A 16,189-nucleotide genomic window follows, 5' to 3' on the forward strand; every position below is an offset into this window, starting at 1 on the left:
AGTTTGCTCTGCGTTCAGTTATTCTTTTGATGAATTTGTAGGAGACAAAGTGGTCTCCCCGTCCTGCTCCTCGGCCATCTTGGCTCCTCCCCCCAGGTATTTGTTTTACTGTATATTCAATTGATGTATTCTTAAAGTGTGCCTAATTTATTTTGTCATAAGTTGAAAATTATGCCATCTAAATTTTAAGCATTTTTTAAAATGAAGTATGCTTAGCAACACATCTATACTTGAGATAAGTAGATAGATGATAGAGATAGATAAATAGATAGGTGGATATATTTATTTGAGAAAGTTTGAATTTCAAAGGCCGTCCAAACTTTGCTTTTAGGCTAGAGAGAAATATATCTGCCTTCAGGTCTTTCAAATCAAGTAACTGTATCCTGCCCCCCCCCACCCCCCGTCTTGACTCATAGACATATATTACACTATTCAACTTTTTCCAAAATAGAACAATGAGTTCTGCCCTATAGGATCTAATGAGACTGCTAAGACTCTTCCCTTATGATTGCATACGTATTTCAGAGAACTATTTAATGTCTTGCTGTTATGCCACTCATTTTGATTTGCAGAATCGAACTCTGAACATACACAACGTATGCACTTGAGTAGATTTTTCCATCAGTAGCATTTTCAACATGCATATTGTTTAGCTTCTTGAACTTCCTCAGAATAACATTTTATAAACAAGTTTTTTACTTTGGTGGTAATCCTTGAAACACACAAACACATACTCAGAAATGCTGTTTCATTTATTCCATGTTTTCTGAAAATAGTTCCTACTCCAAAATAATTCTTCCTATGGCAAATAGATGGGGAAACAGTGGCAGACTTTATTTGGGGAGACTCCAAAATCACTGCAGATGGTGACTGCAGCCATGAAATTAAAAGACGCTTATTCCTTGGAAGGAAAGTTATGACCAACCTAGATAGCATATTAAAAAGCAGAAACATTACTTTGCCAACAAAGGTCCATCTAGTCAAGGCTATGGTTTTTCCAGTAGTCATGTATGGATGTGAGAGTTGGACTATAAAGAAAGCTGAGCACCGAAGAATTGATGCTTTTGAACTGGTGTTGGAGAAGACTTTTCAGAGTCCCTTGGACTGCAAAGAGATCAAACAAGTCCATTCTAAAGGAAATCAGTTCTGAGTATTCATTGGAAGGATTGATGTTGAAGTTGAAACTTCAATCCTTTGGTCACCTGATGCAAAGAACTGACTCATTGGAAAAGACCCTGATGCTAGGAATGATTGAAGGCAGGAGGAGAAGGGGACAACAGAGGATGAGATGGTTGGATGGCATCACTAACTGAATGGACATGAGTTTGGGTAAACTCCAGGAGTTGGTGATGGACAGGGAGGCCTGGCGTGCTGCAGTCCATGGGGTCACAAAGAGTTGGACATGACTGAGTGACTGAACTGAACTGAACAGATGACCACTTTCAATATGTATGTTTTTTTTCACTCCTTTGAGTTCCTCTTTCATTTTAGCTGCACACCTGATCTTATTAGCACCTTCAACTCTCTCATGACTTTTTGTACTTATCAAACATGATGGGCTTAAATTATACATAAAACATCTCAAAACTAAGGACAAAATGAACATAGAGAATGTTTAGAAATGGTGTGATAGAGGAGATGAAAATGACAGTGTACAAATTATAAGGCCCGCTGTGGCAGGCAGAGATGATAATTTTTCTTCAGAAGAGAACCATTGGTCATAACTGTGAAAATTCATATTTTGAAACATCATAATAAAAGAGTTTATGTAGCAAATTACAGGAATGTGGTAACTAAGTTTTCTGATCACATTAAAAGTAACGTTGTGCTGTTAGTTAACAACTCTATTTTCTGCCCTCAAAAATTTAAGAGGTTTGATCTCATATTACTTGTTTGTACCACAGTTCAAAAATAATAACCTAAATGAAAATATCCTTGAACTGAGCTGTCTGTATTTCACTTCCAAAGTTTGACTTACTGTTTTTATTCATAGTCTGTTATTTTAGAATGATAGCGTCTTAGTCTGTTTGGGCTGCTGTAATAACCTCCCATAAACCAGGTAGAACATGAACAATAGAAACTTATTTCTCATAGTTCTGGAAGCTGGGCAGTCCAAAATCAAGGCATGGGCAGATTTGGTGTCTGGTGGGACCTCACTCCCTGGATCATAGTCCTAGCATTCTGTAACCTCAGATGTTGGAAAGGTCTGAAGTTACTCTTTTATTGTTGTGTGGTTCAGTCGCTAAGTCATGGCTCACTCTTTGCAAACCCACAGACCGTAGCCTGCCAGGCTCCTCTGTCCATGAGATCCTCCAGGCAAGAATCTGGAGTGGGTTGCTGTTTACTTCTCCAGAGGATCTTCCCAGACCAGGGACTAAACCCATGTCTCCTGCATTGACAGATGGATTCTTCACCACTGAGATACCAAGGAAGCCCACTTTTTTTATTTTTTAAATAAGGGCACTAATCTTATTTATGAGGGCTCCACTCTTATGATTTAATCACTTAATGAAGGTTCCATCTCCACTTTGCAGTTAGGTGTCTTTTTTTGGGGGGGGTGGTAGATGTATTTAAAATGCTTTATAATGTTGTGTTTTAGCTTCTTCTATACAAGAAAATGAATCAGCTATATGTACACATAAACTCCTCTCTCTTGGGCCTTTCTCCCACCCCTCATCCCATCATCTAGGTCACCACAGAACACCAAGCTGAACTCCCTGAGCTAAACAGTAGGTTTTCACTAGTTATCTACTTACACATGGGAGTGTACATACCTCAATCCCAATCTCCCAATTCATCCCACCCCCCTCATATCCACCTCTGTTCCCTATGTCTGTATTTCTATTCCTGCCCTGCAAACAGATTCATCTGATTTATTTTTCTATATCCCACATACATGCCTTAATATATGATTTTTTTTTCTCTTTCTGACTGACGGATTTCACCCTGTATGGCAGATTCTAAATCTACCTATGTCTTTAAAAATGACCCAACTGCATTCCTTTTTATGTCTGAGTAATACTCCATTGCAGTTAGATTTAAGAATATGAATTTGGGAAGAACATGAAAATTCAATCTTTAGCAGATAGTTAATTAATAGTATGGGCTTGATTACTGTCAATTTGGCATCAAGGAGTAGGGAATTGTTAGATACTGCCCTCCTCTGCAGGAGGAAGAAATGGCACCCCACTCCAGTATTCTTGCCTGGAAAATCTCGCGAACAGAGGAGCCTGGTGGGCTACAGTCCATAGGGTCGCAAAGAGTCGGACAGGAATGAAGCAACTTAGCGTACATGCACACACCTTTCTCTGTAAGTACCACTTAACGATGTGATGGAACTAATTCTATAATTCTGTGGTTCAAATTTGCTTGTCTACAAGGAGAAGATAATAAAGCTACATGGCAAAGTCTTGAGTAGAACTGAATTAAAATAAAACACCAATATGATACCCAACACCAAAGAAGACTTGCTAAGTGAAATGTACTATTTTTTAAAAATAGTAATAATAATAATAAATTCTGTTTTTAACATAATTCATATATTTATCCATTAAATCAGCTTTAGGAAATAATAGTTAATGACTCAGTTTAAAAATGTCTTTTATAAGCTCATATTATTTTAAGAAAATAATAAGCATGGATAAGGAAGTTGTGGTACATATACACAATGGAATATTACTCAGCTATAAACAAGAATGCATTTGAGTCAGTTCTAATTAGGTGGATGAAAGTGTAGCCTATTATACAGAGTGAAGTAAGCCAGAAAGAGAAACACCAATACAGTATATTAATGTATATATATGGGATTTAGAAAGACAGTAATGATGACCCTATATGCAAGACAGCAAAAGAGACACAGAGGTAAAGAACAGACTTTTGAACTCTGTGGGAGAAGGTGAGGGTATGATGGTATATGAGAGAAGAGTACTGAAACATGTTCTTTACCATGTATAAAATAGACGAGCAGTGCAAGTTCGATGCATGAAGCAGGACCCTGAAAGCTGGTGCTCTGGGACAACCCAGAGGGATGGGGTGGGGAGGGAGAGGGGGGTTCAGGATGCCAGGGCACATGTATGCCCATGGCTGATTCACGTCCATGTATGGAAAAAACCACCACAGTGTTGTAAAGTGATTAGCCTCCAATTAAAATAAATAAATTAATTAAAAAAAAGAGTGTGCCAACTGAGATTATTAACCTCAAATATATAAACATCAAATGAAGTTTATGTAATAAATTATGAGACAGTCTCCCCTCCCCCCACTCAGTCAGAGCATGACTCTCTTGAAATGTTCTGGCCTTTAAGCCAGGAAACTAGACTCTTTGGGGATATCATGAGAAGGTGGTTGTTTACCATTTTGTAAACTTATTTTCATCATGTGGATCCACTACATATTTAAAATAACAACAATAACAAACAATAATGCCCACAGCAATGGTAATTTGAAAACATTATAATTCAAGTTGGCTGAGTTGTCTTCTCAATGTGCCAGCATTTCTTTTTCTTCAAAATAAGCATTTTTGGCACTATTATGAAATCTGCTTTGTGGGAGCATGCCTGATTGTATTTTCACATCCCTACAACATTTAGTTTTCCAGACATTCCCTGTGAAAGCAAATAGAACTTCTTTGTGTGGCCTTATTATCTAGACACTGGATTTCACTGGTATGCCTATTCACTTGGGATATTCAGATAATGTTGCTTACTTGACCATGTTATCTTTTTTTTTTTTTAACAAAATGTGTCATATTTCCATTTATCCCAAAGATATAAGTTGATGTTACTTCTTCCTGACAATATATTGTTGATACATTATAAATTCAGCCCACTCAATAAAAAAAGAGCATATTGGAGAAATTCCCACTCCAGGAAAGCTATGCATGGGGAAAATGAAATCAGGCTAAATGATCAAAGTTTAAGTTGAAAGGATATTCTTCTGCTGTTATTTCTTGAAGTGCATATGAAGTGTCACTAAACTTTCATAAAACTACTTACTTTCCAAGAACAGCTTTACTTTTAAAGGGCATTTTAATAGATATTTCTTCTGTAATCCTAAATTACATTTTAATTAATTTAATTTTGTTGAATTACAAAACTAATCTTACAGATAATATGAAAAGATATGAATAAGAAAGTTAAAAATCACCTTTAATTTATGGAGATGAAAACACCATAATAACATTTTGGTAAATATTTTGCTAAAATTTTCTGGGAACAAATGAATACACACTCATATTCACATAATGTTTAAATAAACACTAGATCATAATGCGTACCCTATTTTGTAACTTGATTTCTCAGGTAACATTACCTTGCAAACATCTTTTTAAATTGATAATATAATATAATGTCTAATTATATAGATTTAAATTTTTATTTGACTAATACCCCTTTAGCTGTTTCACAATTCATAAGTATAGTTTATATAGTAATAATTTTCTTTTACATTGTGACTTTTAGACATTTTTTTTTTGTAAAGCTCCAGAATTAAAATTTTCTCTCTCTCTCTCTCTTTAGTCGCTAAGTCATGTCCGACTCTCGTGACCCCATGGACTGTAGCCTGCCGGGCTCCTCTGTCCATGGGATTCTCCAGGCAAGAATACTGGAGTGGGTTGCCATTTCCTTCTCCAGGGGTTCTTCCCAACCCAGGAATCGAACCCAGTTCTCCTGCATTGTGGGCAGATTCTTTACCAACTGAGCCATGAGGGAAGCCCAGAATTAAAATTACTACACACTAAAGAGAAGTATCTCAAAACTTGCTTAAATCAGAGTTCACCAACAATGACCACCGTTAATTTTTGTTCTTTTCAATCCAGATAATAAGATTAGTTTCTCACTATGGTGACAATTTGCATTCTTGGATTTCTGAAAAGGTTAAACTTTTTTTTATTTCTTTTTGTCTACTCAGATTTCCTAGTTATGCACTTTGCCTCTTTGTAGAAGTTGTTTTACATGATTTGTAGGTGATGTCTATATTTTAAGGTATCAAGACATATATGTGCATGTATATGTTTATTTTGTAAAATTTATTAATTATATAATATTAATTATAAAAGATAAATAATTTATCTAATTGTGTAATAAATTATAACATACTGATCTGATGTGGGTTTCTTTAGTTACATGTGAAGCTAAACATCTTTATATACTAACTGAACACATGATTCTTGTTTTCTTGAGATTTTCATATTAGTTGTCAATTTCTCATATTGAATTCATTTCTAAGATGTGTTGCAATTAACTTATTTCCAATATATTCTTTTCTTTTGAAAATTTTCATAGAAACTTTTGTATGGATAGTTCATTATCTCAATTCATCACTTTTTACATTGTCATTTTCATTGTTTCTTTATGGCTTATGGCTTTGATTTAAAAATCAATAATAACAATCTTACCTTTAGAGAAAATTTAGTATTTAATTCATTTTAAATTTTTGTATTTGCTTCAATTTTTAAATTATTTTCACACATTAAATACTATGTTTTAAATATTATTTTGATTACAAGTTTTTTGCATCTTCTTTAATTGTTCACAAAAGATGAATATGGCACCATATTATTCAGCTCACCTTAGTGCTAGGCCTGGATTTGAAAGACCTTCCATCTCAAAATTATAAAATTAATTCCTTATGATTTTTCTAGTAACTTTCCAGTTTTAATTTTTACATTTAGTACTCTAATGCATCTGGAATCTTATGATATAAGTTTTTATTTTAAAAAGTAATTATCCCTTAGGGATTTTTCCTAACCAAACATCTTCCAAATTTTCTGCAAATTTGTTATAATTTTATCCTTCACAAAACAGATCATAAATCAATAGATGAGCAGCTAGAAACCAGACCAAAAACTTAACTTTTTTTTCTAAGTGTGTTTTTTACACAAAGACATTCATATCTATATAACAGGCATGTTTAGCATGAAAATAAATTCTAAGCATGCATGCATAAAGTAGGAACTAAAAAATGCAATAAATGATAAAATGTACTCATTATAATTATATTCAAATTTATTTCTGTTTAGATATTTCTGTACAGATCAGACATTCCATGTTTCATCTTAGAAAATGCATAATATTTCAATTTATTTTTTATTTTCTTTTTTCTCTTTTTGGCCATACTATGTGGTGTCTTAGTTCTCCAACCAAGGATGGAACCCATGTCTCCTGCAGTGGAAGTGCAGAGTCCTAACCACTGGGCCACCAGAGAATTCCAGAATTTTTATAACAGTGAGTAAGATGTGTAATTTGCATTGAACTTTAAAAAGAATAATACCTATATTTAAAATTTTTTACCTAAAAATATATTACGTGCTTACAGAAATTTAATTTTTATTTTGTGATGAAATAAGTTTGCTCAGAGAATATTATTCTACTAAAGCAATCCATCGCTATAATAAATATAGCTTTAGTTTTAATTTAATTCTATACTCATTGACTTATCCAGTCAGCATTTTTCAAATATATGTTGTGTGAGGAGCAATGCACAAAGCATTGTTGAGAGGAAAATGTAGGCAAAATTATTATTACAGAAGAAGCCCAGTTCACTATATTACACATTCTAGTAGGAATCAGGGAAAGACTTATGAGTCTACATTTTTATTAGCTTTTCATAATTTATTGCATATTTTAGCACTTAATTTCTTGGTTGATTAACTTAACTTCTAGGGCTTTTTCTATTTTCTACTTTTATAATTGTGGGGGTAGAATAAATGTGCAGCATTTCTAAGAAGTTGTAAAGTGATAACAAATATAAGAACATAATAGCGTGTACCTATAAATATTTGTAACCATGAATGATATATGTTGCAAGAATAATTAAATTCTATCCTTAAAAACAAGATTTGGATACTAAGCACCTCTAGTTACCTTGAATTTTACTTTGCATTTGTTCAGGTAGCTTAACTGTTGTAACAAAGGAACCTCATAGTATATCTTGGCCCAAACACAGTATAAATTTATTTCCTGATCATACCTGCTTAGTCACTTCAGTTGTGTTCAACTTTGTGACCCTATGGACTGTAGCCCACCTCTGTCCAGGGGATCTTCCCCATCCAGGGATCGAACCCACATCTCCCACACTGGCAGGTGGTTTCTTTACCACTAGGGCTATCTAGGAAGCCTGGAATAAATAGTACTGACTGGTAAGCGGATCTGTGGGGTGGGGTGGGGGGTAGACTGGGGTGATCCCTCATGTAATAAGACATAGACTGTGAGTCTGTGCTTCTACTTCAGGGTTCAAAGGTCACCCTGAGAGCATCTCCATGACAGGCAACCTGAAGGGGAAAGAAAGCAGAAATGAGGAGAACTTCCTATGAAACAGGACTGGCAGTCATGTACATCACTTTTAACTTTCATTCCATTGACTCTAAGTCACACGCTCAAACTGAATTTGAGTGAGCTGGGGTATGAAGTTCTTGGAAGGTAGCCATTTCCCCATAATAGCTTTCCACATGGAAGGAGGAACATGATTTTTTGGTGGACAGCTAGCAATCTTTATCATGTTCTTGATGTAAAAAAAAAAAGCTGCAAAACAACCAACTTATAAAATGAAGAGTGCAAAAAAGTATTTAACATTACTTGATAACATCTTTGACAAATCCATGAAATTTACTAACAGGCTATGTCTTAGAATATGGTCTAAGAAACTGAAGTTGGAAGATCACATCAACTCTCTAAGGGAAAGCAGTCACCTCGTGAGGGTCTAGTCACCTAGAGATGGTTAGATAGCATCACTGACTCAATGGACATGAATTTGAGCAAACTCTGGGAGATAGTAGAGGACAGAGGTGCCTGGCATGCTGCAGTCCATGGAGTCACAAAGAGCTGGACACAATAGTGACTGAACAAGTGAATGTCTAGAGTCAGTTATATTGTTGGAGATTGACAGGAGGAAAGACCCAAAAGCAAACCTTGCCCAGGTTCAAGATCAGCTTCTGTCAGTTAGAGGGTCTCCAAAGACAGGGTTTCAGCCTCTCTACATTTGTGGTAGGCCGGATATAGAGGATGTTCTTGTTCTTCCCATTTATGGCATCCTCATCTTCCCATTCATCTTCTTACACTGAAATTCAAGTGTTACTGTCACAACAGAACTGAGAAACAGAAGACAAAGGCAATGTGAAGAGAGTGCTGACCTGAAGATCTGGAAACCTGTCTTCTATTCTGTGATATGACACAACTTAATGTCATCGTTTTTGACAATTACGCTTGCTGACTCTAAGTGTCCCCATCTGCAAAGCAGGAAGATTGTGCTAAATGAACTCAGTGGTTGTTTCCAGAGCTACATTTGAGCCACAGAGGGAAAACTAGAGTCAATAAGTGTTTTGACTAGAGTCAATAAAATTTTATTCTGCTGATTTTGAGCCCTATTTAGTCAGGGCTCAAGATGTCAACAATTCTTTTGCATTAGCACAGTTGGATAACAGACATCAAATCTGATTATTTTCTAACTATAAAAGCATTCTTTGGGGTTTGAAGTTAAAAGACACTTGGTACCCTGCAACATTTCATATTGATATTATTTTTTTCTATCTAATAAACTAGAGACTTCTCTTAAGTTGGCAAAACTCAATGATTTCATGATTTGTGGTAACTCTCCTTAAACTGATTTCTTAGGAAATTGTGTTCTAGTTAGTTGGAAACTGTTATTAAGGCCACAGATGATTCTATGAAACCTGTGAGACTGATAAATCACTGCTAAATATTCTACAGAGTAAAATAAAAAGAATACAAACAAGAATTTGGAGCAATTCTTTTAACAATACTCACAAATATATGTATGTTCATGTGCAAAAACACATATACACATTTCCTAGTCTAACAATTTAGGTTAGACTAGGAAATGCAATTTTATTCTGAACAAATGAAATGTGCATGAATATACTGAGTATACCACATAGATTCTATTTAATAAATTGAATCTATGTGGTATACTTTCAATACGTTCATGTCAAGGAAGTCACCTTACTCCGTTCCCTCCAATATATGTAATCTAAAATTATTCCACTAATAATATTTAGTTGATGACAGTATCAAGTGGTATATCATAGTTTGATAATTACAAAATAACCATTCTTTTAGAAATTTAGGTGAAACTGAAGTAAAATTATGAGCTATTTTTTAAAATTAGAGGCATAGACAGCATTCATAGGTGGTGTTTTATTTTAAATGTAAAGAAACCAATTTACATGAAATATGCAAATATTATACACCTATATATACATATATATACACATAAAAATAACTACATCTCTATGTATTAACATGTTTTTGCATAATTACCTTTACATAATCATTGCATAATAATCCTCGATTATTCACTTATTCTTCTAAATTAAAATCCAGCCTACACAGTTCAGCAAGATGTGCTTTTGTCCGGAGAAATAAAGCTCGACTGAGAATTGAGTTTTCTGGCTTTCAACTGACAATTGTCTCCTAACCTTGCAATATAGACAGTGTTTAAGAAATTGGTACCCTACTGTGATTTTGATACAAACAAAAAAGTGTCACAAAAAAGCCAGTCAATAGGTCATCTTCAAAGCATGATTTTCTCACTTAACAGTGAAATATCACAAAATTTATGAAGCAAAATTTTACTGCTCCTTCCACTTCTATCCCCTGAGGCACCAAATTCTAACAGATTGGCTATATTACTTCACAACATGACTTGTTCTCATACAAACATATGCCAGTGCACGCATGTGCACGCATGTGCACGCGCACACACACACACACACACACACACATATCATGTATTTATTGTTTGACTGTTGCTTACTAAAGTATTACTGTATTAGTGCTAGACAGCAGAAAGTATTCTGACAGTTCTCATGAAAACTAAGTGGCAACTGAATTGAGTAGCTGGAGAAAAATGAAGGAAGGATATAGGGGGTAGAATTGAAGGGAACTATGAACAAAGATCCCCTGGAGAAAGTAAGGGCTACCCACTCCAGTATTCTTGCCTGGAGAATTCCATGGACAGAAGAGCCTACTGGGCTACAGTCCATGGGGTCACAAAGAGTTGGACACAATTTAGTGACTAACACAGATACACACATGAACAAATGAGTCTGTACTATAGAAAGAATGAAATTGCTTGTAACTGGGTCAACACTGTTAATATTTCTAACAGAAGTAATAAAAGAAGATGAGCAAAGTGATAAGAATATATAAGTATTCACTTTTGAGTATGTTTATCGAAATACCAGAGTAGCAATTATAAAACCATAGGAAAATAAGTTAAAGAGGCATTTAAGTACTATGTATTTAAGTCCTGTCACTCCTAAACAATGAACTTATGTCTGACTGATCATACATTTGGCTTTACATGATGGAGCTTCCCAGGCAGTGCAAGTGGTAAAGAATCCCCCTGCCGGTGCGGGAAACTCAAGAGATGCAGGTTCAGTCGCTGGTCAGGAAGATCCTCTGGAGGAGGAAATGGCAACCCACTGCAGTGTTCTTACCTGGGAAATGCCATGGACAGAGGAGCCTGGTGGGCTGTAGTCCATGGGGTAGCAAAGAGTTGGATATCACTGAGCATGTATGCAAAAAACCCCAAAAAGATCCATAAAATGAACCCAGGGCATTAAAAAAAAATAGGATTGCTTAAGTTAAATTTAAAAATTGAGAGCATTGAACATACTACCCTAAATTTTATTCTTTAGCTTTGAATTAAAAATATCAATGTTAATCAACTGAGGCAAGATAATAGCCTCACTGCGTTGTTTTATTCAAACAAATCATTTTCTATTAATTCTACAGAAAGCTTTATTAAAAAAGAATTAGATTTTAATTTAGACATGGGTATATCCCATATATCTTCTTGCAAATATGCAAATCACTATTTTCACTAAAAGAGACGTTCTTATTTGGGTGTATATTTATTCATTTGGGTAACACAAAATACAAGGCTAGCTAGGGTGAAACACATGTACTGTTTTTGCACTGAATCATTAAAATAGCTTTATCATCATAGACTGTATGTAAACAAATGGAATCTGATTCTCACAAGTAGTAAGACTGTTCCCAGTGTACACAGAATTTCTGTGAAATTCAGCAAAAGCATTTACTCTAAGTAGGTCAAAAGCCATGGTATCACAGCCTAGCAAATAGAAGTTACTTTGCACAAACTGGAAAAAAGGCTTTCTTTAGGCTGATGCATATTGTTGCCAAAATATCCAGTTTACACTGGGGAGCAGAGATTTAATTTGGTCCTCATTTGTCTTTTCAGCTGGACCTCTTGTATAGTAAACAACATGCATAACCAAACATGGTACTTATTTTAGGCACAGAATAAATAGCAAATACTAATTTATAAATTGAATGAAAAGCAACATGTATACACTAAATAGTTATGCAAATTAGGGTTACTAGATTCAATGATAAATAATGTATACTAAACAAATCTTTATGTTGACTAGCATTGCTTCTAGGATATGTTGACCCTTAGATTCTGGAAATATTACATTAATGGGGAAAGTGTATTATTCTTTCTGAACTTTATGCATTAGCCAAAGTTCCCTGGAGAAAAAGACCAGTAAGATGTATGTAGGTTGTGAGAGAGATTTATCTTAAGGAATAGACTCACTGATATTGAGGGCTGCCAAACCCTAAATGAGACCCTGAGAAAAGGTAATACTATATAGTCTTTAGTCTAAAGGCAGTGTTCAGGCAGAATTCTTTCTCCCCCAGAGCATCTCAGTTTTTCTCGTAAGGCCTTTAACTGTGGATGAGACTCATCTCTATGATGGCGGTCAATCTGCTTTACTCAGTCTACTGATTTAAATGTCAATCACACCCAAAATAATAACTTTATGTGCTGTGCTTAGTCGCTCAGTGGTGTCCGACTCTTTGCGACCCCATGGACTGAAGTCCGCCAAGCTCCTCTGTCCACGGGGTTTTTCCAGGCAAGAATACTGGAGTGGGTAGCCTCTCCCTTCTCCAGGGGAATCTTCCCAACCCAGGGATTGAACCCAGATCTCCCACATTGCAGGTGGATTCTTTACCGTCTGAGCCACCAGGAAGCCCTGGTTAACATACATCCTCAGGGTTCAAGATTCTGGGAAAGGATGAGCGTGTCATGGGAGAAAACCAGAAGCCGAACTTCAGAAGGCGGACTAGCAAAGGAAGGCTTTCCAAAGAGAAGTTCCGTGGCTTCCTTCCAACCTAACTTGAGCCCCAACTACAGCTAAAGGTAAGAGTTATGGTCCCCCGGGAAGGAGCCCAGCCGGGAGGGAGGGAAAGAACACACTCCACTGCTTACACAAGGGCCTGCCTGGCGCAGACCCCACCGCCACCCGTTACGCCCAAGTGGAGCTCCTCAGTTTACCTTTCCCATATCCCTCTGCGTATTAAAAGAAGTTTAAATGAAAAAATAAATAAATAATAAACCATCTACCACCCCAGTCAGAACACCCCTCCTCACCAACACAAATGGAAAGAAACAGGGAGCACGGCATGCCTTGGGTTCAAGAAAAAAAAACCAAAAACAGAAAAGGATGCTGGTCTGGTACCCAGCTTCCTGGTCGGGTTCCCTGCGGCCTGCGTGGCCGCCATCCACCGCCCCGCGCATCCGCGTTCCTCCGCCGCGCCCCGGTGCTTCTCTGCTTCTCTCATCAACCGAGGTTCTGACGGTGCGAGGAGCTAATTGGTAGGAAGGAGTATGGACTCGGGGATTGAGGTGCAAAGGCCCCCACCCCTGGAGGTGGGAAGGGAGCGGATTCCTGTGTGCTGTTTGCTCGTCTTTTGGACATGTCCTGCCTTCTGTCTGTCCGGAAGGTTATGAGTTCGGGGCGCAGAAGGCTCCAGTTGGATGCTCAATGCCACCTTGTGGGTGCGTGGCTGTAGGGGGTATGTAGGAGACGATGGGTGGATGGTAGGGCAGAAGATCCTGCCCTCCCCCCAAAAGGGAGAAGAGGTTCAAAAATGCTGTGATGAAAAAAAAAAAAAAAGTCGAACACTACCCGCTCTCACGTTAACTCGACCAAGTCTTCCGGAGTCTTCCTCAGTTCCGGATATTTCCGTAACTTTATGGAAATATCTAAACTTATTTTTGACCAAACATCTGAATGTTATATCCTAGTCAAGTTGACACATAAACTTAACCATCCCACACCCCTAATCTCCATAAAACTTATGCTTTCAATCAATTTTCCCTAGAGACACACCCATTATTCTGAAAACTTCAATTCTGATTGCTACTTCTTTCTCTCTTCTGTCTTTCCAAGAGCATGAAATCTTTCTAGTTTAAACATAATTGATGAAAGTATAAGTTTCTTTATCAGAAACACTTTCTAAATAACTAGGCATAAAAATGCTTCTCATATATAATTTGAGAGATTATCGTTTCATGTCTAAATCCACTTAAAAGTAGAGCTTTCAATTTCAATCAATCAGTGCCTACTTCATGAATATATCTTTCCTTCTTTGAACCAATTTGCCACTAGCTGAAATTCAGTTTTCTCATGAAAACTGTTTTGGATAAGTGAACTGTCATTTTACATTTAAGCAAGCACAATTTTGTCACTTTTATTCTGAAACAATGGAAAACATCTCTGTTAAAGAAATAGTTTACAAAGTTCATTTCCTTGACAAACAATATAATTTTTTATTCAAAAAATGTATCTTTCACAACACTGATGAAAGCCCAGAAGTTCCAAGTTAGAGACAGGTATACAAAATCTATAAAAAGAAAGAAATCTCAGAATGGTGGAGCAAATTTCAAGGACAAATTATTTGACTCACTGGATAAGTCTTTGAAATGTTTGTGTTAACTTATTGACTCTTTTCGTGTTCTAGCTTGACCCCATTGGTGGCCTGAGATATCTAAAAATTGAATAAACACCAGCAACAGAGTTACCACAAAATGTCCTCAGTTATTCATCCTGCTTTCTATAGCTGTTCTCTACATTGCGACTTTTCAGCTTCTTGATTCTCAGCTGTCTTTCAAGGTTGCCTTGGTACCAAATGTGATCTAAGCAGAAATTGGAAAATCACTTCCAAATGTTGACTTTTATCTCCTCATGCTCTTAGAATTCAGCCACTAACATCTGAAGAAGCCTTGTGGATATAAAGAGACTCATGATGTCATCACACCCATAGCTGCAGGTGACAGCCAGATGCATTAGTGCTAGCCAACTCTGTCAACTAATCACAGACAAATTAACAAGTACAGATGAAATCAGCCTTATTTTTCCACAGTAGGCCTTTTGTAATGTGGGGTAAGATGTGACGGAAGGGAAAGCATTCTATAATCCTATGTTTAGTGTCAGGTTTTTAGGGAGCCTTTACTGCTGGACCATTAATTTTACAAGTATTTCACAGTTTTCCTCTTCCCTTAGGCATGATAGGATGGCGAGAGTAGGCTGGGGTTAGGTACTTTCCTTCACCAGGTCAGTCAGGCTCTGATAAAATTCTAGCAGTGTAGGTCTTGGATAACCAGTTTCTTTCAGGGAAGATTTTATTAAAAATAGAATGCTCTGGTGTATTTCCAAGTGGCTTCTTTCTCTCTCTCTTTTCTAAAAGCAGGAAGGAATGGTTCTCAGTTATTTTCTATTAGCACCTTGTCAAGCCTTGTAGGTAAAACTCATAAAAGCGATGAGAGCTGCTCCTGGAGTTTTCAATTCATGTCTTTGTCCATATCTCGCCTCTAATACGGATTTCCCTGGTGGCTCAGACAGTAAAAAAATCTACCTACATTGCGGGAGACCTGGGTTCGATCCCTTGATGGGGAAGATCCCCTGGAGAAGGGAATGGCAACCCACTCCAGTATTCTTGCCTGGAGAATTCCTTAGACAGAGGAGCCTGGTGGGCTACAGTCCATGGGGTCGGAAAAAGCCAAAAACAACTGAGCAACCAACACACAAATACACACACACACACACACACTCTCTCTCTCTCCTTTTAGCAATTCATCAAGTATAGTTCAGGTTTTCCTACTTCAAGCCCTGGTTCCAGAGAGGTTTCTGTGATTCTCTTTTTCTTCCTGTCTGTGTGTCCAATTTGAGGGCAGTGATCTGTTACTTGACCTCACATCTCTTACATGTTTACAAAGAGGGGTTGATTTCTCAATTTGTTCAGCTTTTGATCTGTTGTTAGGTTGGAGTGGTGACTTTCAAGCTCTTTATGGGTAGAATCAGAAACTGAAATCCTCCTCTAAAAACATTTTAATGTATTTAAAAGGGAGAACTGCCATAAAA

This window comes from Cervus canadensis, chromosome 33 (assembly GCF_019320065.1).
Source record: "Cervus canadensis isolate Bull #8, Minnesota chromosome 33, ASM1932006v1, whole genome shotgun sequence".
In the NCBI taxonomy this organism is placed as follows: domain Eukaryota; kingdom Metazoa; phylum Chordata; class Mammalia; order Artiodactyla; family Cervidae; genus Cervus; species Cervus canadensis.